We start from the raw sequence: 14,094 nt of genomic DNA, 5'->3' as shown, positions 1-14,094 counted from the left end.
TTACCTTTTTTTTTTTTTTTTAAGTACTGGGAATTGAACCCAAGGGTTCTGTACCACTGAGATACATTTATATTTCTTTTGAGACAGGGTCTTGCTAAGTTGCCCAGGTTGACCTCTGAGATTGCAATCCTCCTGCCTCAGCCTTCAGATTCACTGGGCTTACAGATGTGTATGTGCCAATGTACCTGGCTCACTTGTCTTTTTTCTCCTTTATGAGTTGTAGGTAATTTTCATACTCAACTATTTGCTTATTGGAATTTATCTGACATCTAATTTGAGTACAAGCATTTAAAGTTTCATCTGTCTCTCATTTTAGGTTCTAAGGTTATTCTTATCATAGTGATGCAGGTGGTCCATTGGAAAAGAATTTACTCACTGCAGCACAGTTTAAAACCATCTTGTTTTCAATGAATTGGTATCTAGAGTTTACAATCTCATTTATATGGAATATCAACTTACTATTACTTTTCCCCCCACAGAAAGGCAAAACCTCTGAAGATGTCTTCCAGTAATGACCAGGTTGTTATCCCAATGCTACAAAGACACACCAATGACCTCCCTGAGATGATCGCTGGTGACCAGGAGACAATTACCCAAGGAGCAATGTTGAGTTTTCATAATATCTGCTATCGAGTATAAGTGAAGAGTGGCTCTCTGCTCCAACGAAGAATGGTTGAGAAAGAAATACTATCAAATATCAGGTATGTGCATGAATTTTTTAAAAGTTCACTTTATTGACCTATAGGCTTTGCTTACTACCAATAGACTGCTGTGAGCATTTGAGTACAAGTTTTGTAGAGACATAGATGCATGCTTTCTTTCCTTTAGGCTAAACAAGGACTGATATGATTGAATCAGTTATCAGGTAGTTTAAACTTTGAAGAGAATTTATGAACTGCATCGTGTTTTGTTTGTTTTTATGACTGTGCAATTAATGTGTCATAATGTGGCAGTGAGTTTGGAACCTCTGGCTACTTGTATCTATATGAGCTCACAGATGCTGGCCATTAGGGTTGTTAATGTTTGTCTGATTGCTAGAGAACTGCGCTTCCCTCTAATGATTAGATAGAATTGACTAATAAAAAGCTGACAAGAGTTTTGTGAGATAATCATGAGGGGAAATGAATTTTGATTTGCCCTGGCAACACTTGTTTCTTGGTTTTTTTTTTTTTTTTTTTTTTTTGTTTTGTTTTGTTTTGTTTTTCACTAGAGGAAATAACTACTCCTAGTGTAAGCAAGCAACTTTTTCTGACTCTTCAAGGCTGGGAAAGTGGTTATAAGAGTCCTGGTATGGTTGTAGCTCTATATAAAATCAGTTTTTGACCTGTTTTCTTGACATTTTGTATGCATCTGTGGTCTTTACTGTCATTAGTGCCTAATATCTTTCAGAAGACAAGGAAGTGACAGGGTTGGGTAGACAGTATTGGGGTGTGCCTGAGAGAAAAATGGTGAGGATCTGAGGGTTCATGGGCTGAGCTCAGGGGCTCTGTGCAGGATTGTAGCTCTTCTCTGGCAATACCTGCTGTCATGCCTGCTTCTTGTCTCTCTAGTGTTGGTTAAGAAATCCTGACCAGGTGAATAAGAATAGGAATAGTGGATCTAAAGTTTTTATCCTTTGTTAATGATTGGATAGAATTGACTTATGAAAAGCTGACAAGAGTTTTGTGAGATAATCAAGAAAATATTTGTACTTTCAGATTTTGTTGAAAGAGGTAAAAGGTAATTTGATTTGAATATGTGTAGGCTAAATACATATAAAGTGCATTCTTCATGTGAGGGTACATTTACCTGCCCCTGCCCACTTTGGTCTTTGGAATCAAGCCCTTGGCCTTGTGCACAGTGAGCCTTCTTGCTACCACTGAGCCACACTCCCAAACACCTCTAGATTATCTTTTCCTCCAAGTAGACTAGTGATGGGATACCCTAAGTGTCACCTCTGCTCAAGACTTCTTGTTGTGCTTAAGGCTCAGTGTTGTGCCTCTCAGCAAAGGACAGGGGTAATGGTTTTGTGCTCTTAGGCTAATAACAGTGCAGTCAAATCTTGAAATTCTTTCAATTTTTACAATTTTGGGGACTGTTATTTCTCGTGTTTCTGGTGTAAGTATCTGTGGGAAAGGACACCCATTTTTGGTTGTTGTGTTTCAGATCTTTCTCCTGTCTGCTCACTTCAGGTTAGTAGGCTATTGGATGGAGGAAGAGTTACTCATATTATTTTTTATTTGTATTTGATAGCACAAGTCACCGTTCAAAACAGTAAGTATATTCCAAGAAATGTGGTGAGAATCTCGATTTTCCTTTGGATACTTTCTTGCTTTCCTTTTGTAAGAAGAAGTTAAACCAAATTTGACTTTGAGAATTGAAAAGATTTTCATACCTCATGAAAAACTTTCCCTTAAGCTTAGTTTGTCTTCATACACAGCCTTTGAACTTTTCCTTACCAATGTTTAATAACTATGGGAAAAAATTATCCATTCCTGAAGATTTATGAATATTCTATAATGGTGAGGAAAATTCATTCTTCTCTTTGGGAAATTTTCAGATTAATGATTATTTTTTAAATGATTTCAAACATAAACCTGCATGAACATAATCCTTTCACTAGACTCCTTACCTGTTTACATTCCACTGTTTACTCCCATCATTGTGTCTCTTTCTTGGGGGGCGGGGTACTGGGGAATGAACTCAGGGGCACTTGACCATTGAGCCACATCCCTAGCCTTATGTTGTATTTTGTTAGCGACAGAGTCTCACTGAATTGCTTAGTGCCTCAGTAAATTGCTGAAACTGGCTTTGAACTTGACATCCTCCAGCCTCCACCTCCCAAGCCACTGGGATAACAGGCGCATGCCACTGAGCCTGGCCCTACTGTGTCTCCTTTTTCATCCATCTTTACTAGTGTATTTTGGGAATCATTTGAGAGCAGACCATTCACATGATCATTTTCTATCCCTAGCTCTTTCAGCCTTACTTTCTAGAAAGAAGGACCCTCTCCTGTGTCATCACTCATTTGTTGTCTGGCAGCAGATGAGGAGACAGGTATCCTCAGAATGAAGGTAGGAGTGGTTCTGAGGGCTGCCCATCACTGTGCTCCTCACCACATCATGTTTCTTCAGGCTCATCCAGACTGGTACCTTCTAATTCCATCCCACTTCAGGTGATGTTAAAATTGATCACCTGGTCATGCATTTGTCTGCCAAATTTCACCACAGTGTCACCATTTTCCTCTTTGCACTTCATTACTATTGTGAAGGGTGGTGCTCTGACATTAATCCAGAATCTTGCTTTTTATTATATCCCAACTCACCAGCTTCAGCTCCCATTCATGACTCCTGTCTGGATCAGAAAATATGATAGTTACCAAAGGGTGATTTATTTCCATTATCTCATAATTTGCATGAAACTAAGAGGAAAAAGCTTCACTTTACCATTTCCTCTTTAATTTACTCTATTGACAATAGTCAAGGATTCCTCTTTCAATAACACTTAGTTGTAATGTATTATTATTGTTATTTATCTTGATACTTCTGTTGGTCTGAACTTAGTCAGTGGGAGACCATTCTATTTGAGTTCCCTTCCTCCTTCACTGTTTTGACTTATTCTTTCATTCTTTGAGTATTTTCTTGTTATAGCTAGAAGTTCCATACACTTTTAATGTTGAGGCATATACCTGTAATCCTAGTTATTCAGGACACCAAAACAGGAGAATCACAATTCAAGTCCAGACTGGACAATTTAGAAAGACCCTGTATCAAAGTAAAATTTTAAAAAGGCTGAAGCTGTAGCTCAAATATAGAGTGCTTGTTTATCATGTATGAGTCCCTAGGTTTAATCCTATTACAAAAAAAAATTTCCAAACTGTGCACTGACCCTAGGCCAGAATCAGCTGATGTTTATTCTGTGGAATTGTGGAGAATGGTATTTATAAACCATCATCTGAGTGTTTAGAATGCTCATTGCTATTCATGTGTCATTAGAATTAAACCACCTCAGTGGACATGCCTAAAGAATATATATATACATGAACATGGGTACACACACACACACGTGTGTGTGTGTGTGTGTGTGTTTGTGTGTATATATATATGTACATATATATATATGTATATATATATATATATATATATATATATATATATATAAAACTTTGTTTAAAAAAATAAAACTGAATCCCTTATGCAAGTGCATGAGGTTGTGGTTCTGTCCAGGAGGGGTAAGTGGAGTGGTGGATAGCAGCTGGTTCCTCAGCACCCTTCCATCTATACTCTTCTATAACTATTGTGTAGATTAAAACCTATTTCTTCTAATTAATGCACCAATTCCAATCTAGCACTGTAGATTCTTCACACATTTTCCATGTTTAAAAATGTATTTTTTTAAAGTCTATTTAAAAACAGTGAAAAAATGCCTCTTCATAGTCTTAATATAATTACTGATTTGTTGAGTTCTTTTATTTTCTCATATAAGCTTCTTCACAGCCTACAACTTTTCCCCTCTACTCTCTCACTGCTTCCCATCCTGTATTCCCAGATTCTGGTGTCTGTTGCCCTACTCCCAGGACATCCATCATATTCCTATTAAGAAAGGAAGGGGAAGGGCAAGTCTAATATAAATGACTGACACTATGTGAGCATAAAGTCACAGGTAGGAATGTAACTAACTTCTGTTCAGTCAGAATATACCTATTTTCAGTAAGTAATTTCCTGCTTCTTTTTTAAAAAAATAATTAAGAGATGTTAATGAGAATCTGAAGCAATTTCATGAAATTTCCTTAAGTGTATTTCACATAGATCCTAATTTAATATAACTTTGTTTAAAATTGAATCATTACTAATTTTTGCTTTTGTGTTTCAGTGGAATCATGAAACCTGGTCTCAATGCCATTATGGTACCCAAAGGTCAAAACAAGTCTTTGTGAGTATAACAGAAATTATAAGTCAGCTTTCTTTTTGTAGTTTCAGTGGGCTTTTAGAAATAACTTTTATCAGTCTCACTAATACAGCATCATAAAGTGGTTGAGGTACACCTGTCGAACCTATTATGAGCTAATGAGGAAGAATAAGAAGGGAATAATATTAAATGTGGGGAGATGGAACATAGGAATAATTCAAGACACATTTAGATAAAAGAGCACATTTCCTGGGTTGGATCCACCAATGTCAGATGGACAGGAAGGTCCTTTGGGAGGTCTATGCAGGATAAGCCAAATTTGCCTTGCTTTTATATTTCTGTGCTTTTTTATGGTACAAATGAAAAGGAAGGTGAGGATTTGAATGTAAACACACATACACATACACAAACACACAGAAACACACAAACACACATATGTACAAACTTTTAGTTAAGTCATATATCTCTTAATTAGTTAATTTCATAGCTTGAACAGAATTTGAACTAACAGTAGCTGAGAGAGATGGCCTGTATTGAAGGGAAAAAAAAAGCTGTACCATGTTTGTCCTTTTGTAGGTTGTTAAACATTTTAGCTGCAAGGAAAGATCTAAGTGGATTATCCAGAGATTTCTTGATCAATGGAGGACCTCGACCTGACAATTTCAAATATTATTCAGGTTTTGTGGTTCAAGTAAGTATTAGTTGGTTTACTTTTAGGTTTCATATGTTTCTATATAGGGAAGTGCCTTGGTTTGCAGTTTATTGTGCTTCTAGTTGATTTTGTGACATACTCATAAAATCAACTTTTCTTACATCTGCTTCTCATAATTTCCTATTAGAAAGAGGGTGGAGTTAAATGGAAAGGCAGAGAGGACCTGGAATATGAACTATGTAGGGCATGGATATCAATTCTACTTGTATCATTTTCAGAAGGGTCTGCTGATATGTTTTTGTGCTCCGTGCCTCTTTTCCTTCCTGAAAACATACTGAATGTGTCTGCCAGTAGTCATATCATACTTCCCTGTTCTCCACTTGGATGTTCAGATGGGTGTTGAAATTCCTCCCTGGGCTCTGCAGCTGTCTGTATATGGAGTCTCTGTAGTTAGCAGAGTTGAAAACACAGCATTAACTACAGCATTTTCTTGGGTTTGTTATTTTCATCTATTGAGTTACATATACTAGAGGAATAGTCTAAAAAAGATTCAGTATGTCTCATGAAAATTGTATTTTCCTTCAGAATAATGTCCTGATCAACACCATGACAGTGAGAGAAAATTTGCAGTTCTCAGCAGCTCTTCGGCTTCCAATAACTATGACAAATCATGAAAAAATTTAGAGGATCAACAAGGTCATTGAGGATTTAGATCTAAGTGGAGTGGCTGATTCCAAGGTAAAGTGAAAAAAACTGGTAGAATTGTAGCCAGGAAAGCAGGCCTCCCTGTGTGGACAGTGTGACCTTAATCAGAAGTTTCTTATGACATGAGTGGCTGTTTTCTGTAATGATGAGAAAAATGACTACATAACTATTGTGAAGGTGGAAATGAAGCTGGAGAAACAATCTTAAAGATGGTGGAATCCCTGGAGTGGAGTGTGGTCTCATTGCTGTAGTCAGGGCTCATTTGATGTCTTTGCACTAATTTTTCTTCTTCCTGTTTTTCTCTTCCTGACTTTCACTGCTCTTTTCTTTCTCCCTGGGACCTTTGTTTCATGGCTTTTTTGAGGCATATTTCTGGAATTGATAAATGACAAGTTCCAGGTATTATTTCTTTGTATATATAACTTGTCTGTAATTTGACTTCCAGAATTATATTTGATCACAGTAGGACTGACTTCTAATTTGCATTGCTACTAATTTTTTCTATAGCTTATCTTTGGCAGTTTTTTTTCTCATCCTCTCCTCATTCCCATTTTTTCTGCCAATATTTATTTCCAGACTCATCTACCAGGCTCTTAGGTTTGAGAAATATGTTTGTGGGCAAGAGTAATAGAATGGACTAAGTAACTCAACCTTTTGTGGGTTTGCAGGATCATGGAGAGAATGAATGAACTTTACAGTTTACCACTCCATGTGGAGGGTTTGCTGAGCAGATATTTGGAACTGTATGTGATGATGAGTTTTTTAGAATGTAGTGTCTTTGAATGAAGCCACCGATCTTCCCTCCTAAATAAATGAAGAATGTGGGTGGAGCCTCCTATTGGCTGCTGCTTCCTATTATACTTGCTGATAGGCTTTATGTGAAGTGTTTTATTTAGAAAAATAGTCCTGTGATGCTACTTATTTTTTATTACTGAGTATTGATTTTCTTTTCTTTGGCTCTCTTTATTTATTTGATCTTCTCATTCCAGTTTGGTACTTTTTTTTTTTAACTCTGTTCTTTACCATTTTCTTCATTGTCCTTAGTTACTTTCTTGGATTTCTGGGGAATATATGTAAAGGCTGTTTTTGATTTCTTATAATTAACATAATCTAATAGTATCAAATAATTTTATATAGTTTTAGTTTTTATGATATTTTGAACATAACAGAAATCTAGACAAGATGGTCTGATTACTATAATGATGTGATTTGAGGTAATTAATATAATAGTTATATATTATATGTACATTGTATTATTTATATATTATACATTATGTTTAGTATGTATCTATTATTATGTTAATTATATGGAAATTAATATAATTACTAGTACTCTTCACCTTGATTTCTCAATTGTTAACATCTCTCATAATTATTATAACTCTTCTTTCAGGTGTCCATTTATTTCTTGTTCAGAATAATGAGGGTAATAGAGAAAAAGTATCTTGTAGGAATAAAGTTAATCCACCAAATGAAGTTAATTCACTATGGTGGTGACCATAGTGGTTCTTGTTGATAATGTAATAATCTGTGTTTTAGGTTTTATCTAGAGGAGAGAAAAAAAGGACCAGTATAGCAATGGAGCTGATTGCTGATCTTCCCATCTTATTCTTGGATCGACCAACAACTGGTTTACATATAAGCACAGCAAATACTGTACTTTTGCTCCTGAAAAGGTAAATACTGTAGGAACATTGTTCTTTTATTTATTTACAGTTGGATCACTTCTATGTACCAGGGGTTCAGGGTGCCAGGGTTTCAGAAGTGAAAAGCAAAATTCTTTCCTTTCTTTTTAAAGAGAAATAGTCAAGGAGCAAAGAAGTGTTATTAAGAAAAATTAATGAACAACTTGGGGAAGAAAGGCCATGAAGGGAGTGAGGAATTGTTTTAAAAAACAGGATAGTCAAGGAGGACCACAAGTATGTGACAAGAGACCTGTGACAGAGTGAGTCCTGCTCTTTCTGTCAGCAGAGAGTTCTGGTTGGAAGGAGCAGCCGGTGCCCCTGAGGCACAGCATGCTTGATGCTTGATGTGTGTGGAGCATTAGAGAGGCCAGAGGGACAGAACCCAGTGCAGGTTGGCTGCTAGACTCTTATAACAAGACCACAGGCTGGGGGGCTGAATAACAGATACTACTTTTCTTCCAGCTCTAAAAGCTGGAATTTGAGATCGAGGTGTCTACAACTTGTTTCTTCTTGGATCCTTCAATAGACACAGTCAGATGAGTCACCACTTAATGACCTTCTTTAATCTTAGTGACTTCTTTAAAGACTCTCCAGATTTAGCCACACTCTGAGGTGCTGGGTGTTAGGACTTTAACATATCAGTTTTGGAGAGGCCACAATTCAGGCAATTAGAAATTATGTAAAGTAAAGTTGGGCTTGGGACAGAATACATAGACCTCATTGGCCCCTGTGAGACATATTTTCTGCTGCTAAGGTCCAGGGACATTTTGAGAGTGTCAGCATTGACTGCACAATGAGGCCAAGGTGAATGAAGGACACCAAGAAATAGCTGCAGAAATAGGCCCTGTCCTACTAGGATGCTGGTGGTCAGGTGGTAAGAAAAGCATGGGTTCTGGGTCTTATTTGAAGGTGGAACCAACTGGATCAGCTTAGGAAATGGACTTGGCCTGTTATGAATCCTAAGTGGGGCCTGGAAAAGTAGAACAATGGGAAAAAAAAGTCATTCATTTCTATCAAGAAAGGAGACGGGCAGGAATGTAATAGGAGAAATTTTTAAGATTAATTTTTTAACATCTTCTTTAAAATTATAAAACATTATTTCAAACTGACAGGAAAGTTCCAAGAAAAGTTTAAAGAAAAAAAAATTCCCAGTTCCCTCACCTGGATTCCCTAACTTCTATTTTACTGCATTTGCTCCCCTCTTCCTCCATCTATGTTCCACCTGTGTAAGTTTTTTTCTGACCTCATGCTCCATCTCTGGTAAATTCTTCCCAGTGTAAATTCCAAGAGGCAAGGACATTCCACTACACCAGCCTTCAGGTAAGGAAGTTGACAGTGGTGGCTTCTCAACCATCCAGTGCTTAGACTCTAGTCACATGTCACCAGCTTCCCCTGCAATGTCTGTTTCCTGCAGTGCCTTGGGATTCTTCACTGAAACATGTCTTTTCTGGCTTTCCTGTTTTGGTTGTTTTGATAATCTGTGTGAGTTCCACAGTCCTTTCCTGTCTGTCACGCCCTTGCAAGTTTTGGTGGATTTCATGGGGTGACCCTCTACTGGGTCCATCCCTATGTTCCATGAGCAGATTCCGGTCTCATGGGTGGTGTGAACTTCCGTCATTTGATCATGTTGGGGTCTGCTGGGCTTCTCTGCGGGGAAAGTACTTTTCTTCTTTAGAGTAGATTAGTATTTTTTTTCTGGGAAGATAATTTCCTATTATACCAAGATTGTGTTCCTCCTCAAGTCTCACCTGCCAATTTTAGCGTAAGCTAATAACTCCTGTTCTTGTGGTAGTTGCCTAACAGGTAATTGTTGACATTTTATCTAAGGAAGAGTTTTTCCCCTGTTAATTTTCTGTGTGATGCAATAGGTTGGAATCTGCTTTTCTTCACTGTTTTAATGATTAAATTGATCCTTATTTGACTAGGGGATGGCTTTTCAATGGTCTGTGTGTTCTTTTGACCTCTCCCTGATCATTCTTCCATCATTACTTTGTAGTCACTGTGATGTTCCATGTTTATGTTGCACTTTTTCTGAGTTAGCTATTTGTGGATGGATGTGGTTTGTTCTGGTTGAATTAATATTAAGAAACCAAAATATGGTTGCTATTGTGCTCACTGCTATTGGGGTGGCATTGCTTTTAGATCTTCAGTAGGCATACCTAGGCCTACTGTATGTGTTTATATAAAATATGAAAATATATTCTATTTTATTTGGAAACATTGGCCCTGCATGAATTTTATATGTGTGTATACAGATGTGTGTGTGTGTGTGTGTATGTGTGTGTGTGTGTGTGTGTGTGTGTAGTAGGGTTTTTATTGTGTGTGTGGCAGGGTTCCTACCCATGGCCTCATATTTACTAAGCACTTACTCTACAACTGAGCAATATTTTCAGTCTTTCTTTCTCTCTCTCTCTCTCTGTCTCTCTCTCTGTGTATATATGTATGTATATTATAAAAATGTGTAAACATATTTCTGTAATAATTGCTGTTTAAATAAGAGTATATATTTAGATACCCATGAGTTCATATTTTTATTTTTATTTCCAATCTAATACCTCTGTGTCATTTTTAGTTCTTTCCCTTTCACCCTTTGCAAGTCACTTCAGACCATGAGAGATGTGACTCCTTTTATTTTAATATATTCACTTACTTCATCTGTCTATGATTTAATTGTTTAATGCAACCAGTCTGCAACTTGCTCTGGGCTATATCTTTGTCTCCTACCTCTGGAAACCCCTCTACTTCATACTGTAAGGTGCCTGACACACCACCTTCATGGCTTCCCCTAGTACTTACCTTGCTTTCTCTGATGGCCATGCACCCATGAGAAAGTTTCTGATAGGAGAGAAAAAACAAGACAATGCAAAGATGGCTGTTTGTTTAAATATCTTATGCTCTAGATGTCAACATACATATAAATGAAGATGCCAGGTTATAGGCCTGGAGTTCGGGTACCTTTATAGAACATACCCAGGAAATTTTTTATTATGTACAGCTCTGCTGACAGTGTTCATTAGATAATGATGAATTGATACAGAATATTGTAACTATTTCCTTTATGTTTCTTACTGAGCAGCATTCAAGCATCCTGCCTCTTGCAGAGATCAAGCCCTGCTATGCACAGTCATCACTTGGAGTCTGATTAAATTGTAGATTCTGTTTCTTTAAGTCTGAGGTGGAGCCCAGGATTTCCCCTAGAGGACTTTAAGAGGAAATACTGATACTAATGCCACTGCTCATCCAATCACACTTTGGGTAGCAGGGCTCTCCTACAATTCTGCTTCCTGCTTCTAGTTGTCTACCAGCTCAATGATGTCTCCTGAATACAGTTCCAGTTTCTGAGAGAAGGGCCAATCTTAGGCTTGTCATTCTCTTTTTGTAGTCTCTTTAGTTACCTTATTCATTTAATACCAAGTCACTGCCTCTCAGACACATATAAACACACCTCTTGCTTTGTAACACTGAGTTTCTTTGACCAGGAGTATCCTTTTCTTAGCTGAGTCCTGTTGGTCATTTTGATGTTCCACTTGTATCATCTTTAGCCTTGGTTGTTAGCCTTTACAAGGAACCCTTAGCTATATCTATTCCACATTCTATTGAAATGTTTGGTCTTCTTGCCCAAATCTCTTTGGGGCAGAGCACCCTTGGGCACTAAACTATACTAGGAACTAATCAAATTTGTAGATTGAAGTGGGTCTTCTAAAGTTTTTTTTTTTTTTTTTTTTTTTGCTCTCAGGATTGAACCTCAGTGTGCTCTACCACTGATCCTGTGACCTTCTTACTTCTTATTTTGAAACAGAGGTACACAAAGTGGCTTAGGCTAACTTCAGACTTGAAATCTTCCTGCCTCAACCTCCTGCCTAGCTGATATTACAGTCACATACCACCACACCTGGCTCATAAACATTTTAAATATGTACTTAGAACATTTTTACCTTAATTTTTTTGCATCCATAGTAATAACTCATGTGAAATGGCCTTTTAACACTATTTCTACCACAAATTAAATCAGAGATAGAATCATAGCCTTACTTCTTCATAATTGTGACTTAGTGGGTATTCGCTTAACTTTTAAGCTTTTCCTGTTAAAAGTTATGAAATTATAATATTGAAACTACCTTATTACAATAGTGTGAAAATTAAAATGAAGTAATTTCTAAAGTGTTTAGCAATCTCATAGTACATACTTCAGAATGCTCATTGTTTTATCAAGGTAGAAAAAAGGAAAACTAATCCTAAAGTGATAGAAGACAAATCATCAATGAGAATTATTTGTATGACAATTGTCTTTTTTTTAAAGAGAGAGAGAAGAGAAAGAGAGAAATTTTTAGTATTTATTTTTCAGTTTTTGGTGAACACAACATCTTTATTTTGTTTTTATATGGTGCTGAGGATCGAACCCAGAGCCCCGCGCATGCCAGGCAAGCATGTTACCTACTGCTTGAGCCACATCTCCAGCCCAGACTGTTGTCTTACTATTTACTCTATTACTACTTCTCAAACTTGATTATACTTGTAGGTTGCCTGGACAGCTTGTTAATAATATGGACTCCCTGTATCATGCTCAGAAATTCTAATTCAGTGTCTAGGAGCACTGTCCAGGCATCTGTATTTTTAACAAGCCCTATAGTAGATTCTAGACAGTCGATGTACCATCTTTTCAGAAGCCTAATGTTTTTATTTTTTATTTTTCTTGGTAAGAATCATCTTTTTTATTTATCTTGATTATGTATTTTAATTGCTCTTATGGTACTTATAAACACTGCAAAATTCTTCCAAGGAAAAAACTGACTCTAAATGCTGCCAAGTTAAATCCTGTTTAGAACACAAAGAATATTAATGATGTATATGAAAAATTCTTTCAAAACAAGCAAATAAAAAATTCCCTTAGTTGTTATTATTAAAGAGACAAAGCCCATAATAATTACTACTTTTTCATAATAATTACTAAGGTGCACAAAAATCTTGATTTTTTTTTTGCATATCTGGGTATGAAACCCAGGGTCTTACATATACTAGGAAAGCACTTTTGATGAGCTATATTTCCAGCCCATCAGGAATTTTTTTTGAGTTGCAGTGTTGTTGAAATAATAAAGAATGATACCATGTGTAATTTTTAAATTGCATATTAAAGTGAATTTCTAACAATTTAGTACTAATAAAAACATTGAATTAAGAGAGTGGCAGTGGCTCAGCAATAGCACATTTGCCTGGCATAAATGAGACACTGGGTTAAATCATCAGCACCATGTATTAAGAAATAAAGGTCTCATGTATTAAGAAATAAAGGTCTATCAACAACTAAAAAAAAAAAAAAAACCCAAAAGATACATAAATAAAGGTATGGTGTCTAACTACAAGTAGAAAAATATTTTAAAAAATGTTGAATTTAGATTTCCCAGGTGTCATGTAGGTAACATAAGATTAGGTGATAAGACTATAAGAGAAAATGAAGTTGAACTTTGAACTCTTGTTTTAGTAGTAAGAATAAACTGTTTTATTAGGAAGGGCAAGGTTCAGATGTGTAATTATTCATTATCTTCCCTCTTTTGACTTAGAATTTCTGAGCAGGGACCAACAATCATCTTTACCATTAATCACCCTCGGTATTCCATCTTCAAGCTGTTTGACAGCCTCACCTTATTGGCCTCAGGAAAACTATTGTACCACGGTCCTCCACAGAAGGCTTTGGAATACTTTGCATCAGCAGGTTTGGTTGACTTTTTCATGCACTAGATCCTTCATTCTTGGAATTCTGGGAGAGAACAGAGGTGTTGATGGGAGTGCTGTTTATCTTTGTATAAATTTACCTCAGGTTCTACCACTCTAAAAGATCCTTGGTCACTTTGTTGCCAAACATTTTCTTCATATGGCAGCATATGTGTGTGAGAGTGTTTGTACTGGTCCTGTGGCTGTTCTGCTTCCCAGTGACTGTGTGGGTTAGCTCTTCATTCCTATAACACATATCTGAGAAAAACTAATTACAAAAAGTATGACGGTTTTTGGCTTCAAGTTTCAGATGTTTCAGTCCACAGTCTACTGGCTTCATTGCTTTGGGCCTGAGGTGAGGCAGAAAAAGGGTGGAGGAGAGCTGTTCGGCTCATGGCAACCAGGAAAGAGAAAGAGAGGTGTGTGTGTGTGAGAGAGAGAGAGAGAGAGAGAGAG

The 14,094-nt window shown here is 36.8% G+C and overlaps 1 pseudogene; it reads left to right on the top strand.

The window, feature by feature from the left end:
* Positions 1 to 498: 498 nt before the first annotated feature.
* Positions 499 to 14,094, top strand: part of LOC144372533 (broad substrate specificity ATP-binding cassette transporter ABCG2-like) — a 39,593-nt pseudogene continuing 25,997 nt past the window's right edge.

This window comes from Ictidomys tridecemlineatus, unplaced genomic scaffold (genome assembly GCF_052094955.1).
Source record: "Ictidomys tridecemlineatus isolate mIctTri1 unplaced genomic scaffold, mIctTri1.hap1 Scaffold_1191, whole genome shotgun sequence".
Taxonomy (NCBI): Eukaryota; Metazoa; Chordata; class Mammalia; order Rodentia; family Sciuridae; genus Ictidomys; species Ictidomys tridecemlineatus.
Note: the sequence above shows the minus strand (reverse complement) of the source record. Positions and strands in the feature narration are given on the sequence as shown.